We start from the raw sequence: 1,100 nt of genomic DNA on the forward strand, positions 1-1,100 counted from the left end.
CGCGGGCCGGCGCACACCCAGCGCGCCCCGCAGCCGGCCACCCGGGCCCCCACGCGCTCCCAGTCCGCGCACGCATCCGCTGCGCAGGCGGGGAAACTGAGGCACGGCTTGGTCTGCGGCCCGGCACCCACCGGCCGGCGCCTGGCGGCGTCGACCGCACCTGGTCCCGAGCCGGGACCCCGCGGCCCGGGCGGGGGGTGGCCGCCCCAGCCCCGAGTCCGGCCCTGACGTCAGCCCCATGCCCCAAATAACTTCCTCCGGAGCCTCTTCCGCCGCGGCCGCACGTCCCGGAGCCCGGCCGGCCGCGCCCAGGGCAGGGGCGTCCGTGGACGCTCCTTCCCGGCCCGGCCTTCCCAGAACCCGCTTCCGCCCCGCCCGCCCCTGCCCCCGGGTGCCGGGAAGCCCCCCGCCCGCCGCGCGCGGGAGGAGGGTGCAGCCCCGGGGAGGGGACGGGGGTCGGGGCCACCCTGGGGCAGGTCCTGGGACGCAGGTTCTCCTGGCGCAAGGGCCCGTGAGGGGCGCTGGGGTCAGCTAGGGACAGTCCCCCCACGGCCCGATGGCGCCCCTGCTCTTCGTTCCATAAGAACGGGTGACCTGGACTTTTCCGAGTCCCCTTCCTCATCAGTGTAAGACACAGACCTGAACTGTGTTGATCACTGATGCCCTGAAACAAAGTAGGTGCTCAATAAATCAATGAATGAACCCACGAATGAATGAATGAATGAAACAGGGAGGGTCTGGTGGGCAGACTGCTGTCAGCTTAAGTGAGGCCTGCGGCCAGATGGGGGGGAGTCTGGTCAGTTATGGTGGAATCCCAGGCCACAAGCACCGAAATGAGGCAGGCACACCCCCACTCCAAGACCCTAAGGTATTTTGGGGTGAGGGGTCTGCCCCCTCGGGGTTCAGGGACAGGTCACGGAGAAGTTGGGGTTCTGGGGCACCTCCTTCCGGCTGAGAAGAGCTGGGCGGGCCGGGCCAACAGGTTGGGTGGCATAGCCAAGCTGACACTCACCTCCAGCATAAAACCCCACTTCATGGAGCCGTGCATCTTGAGCTGGTGCTCACGGACCTCCAGCCACCACTGCCCCCCCCCCCCCCCC

This window comes from Ursus maritimus, unplaced genomic scaffold (genome assembly GCF_017311325.1).
Source record: "Ursus maritimus isolate PB19 unplaced genomic scaffold, ASM1731132v1 scaffold_2, whole genome shotgun sequence".
NCBI lineage: Eukaryota > Metazoa > Chordata > Mammalia > Carnivora > Ursidae > Ursus > Ursus maritimus.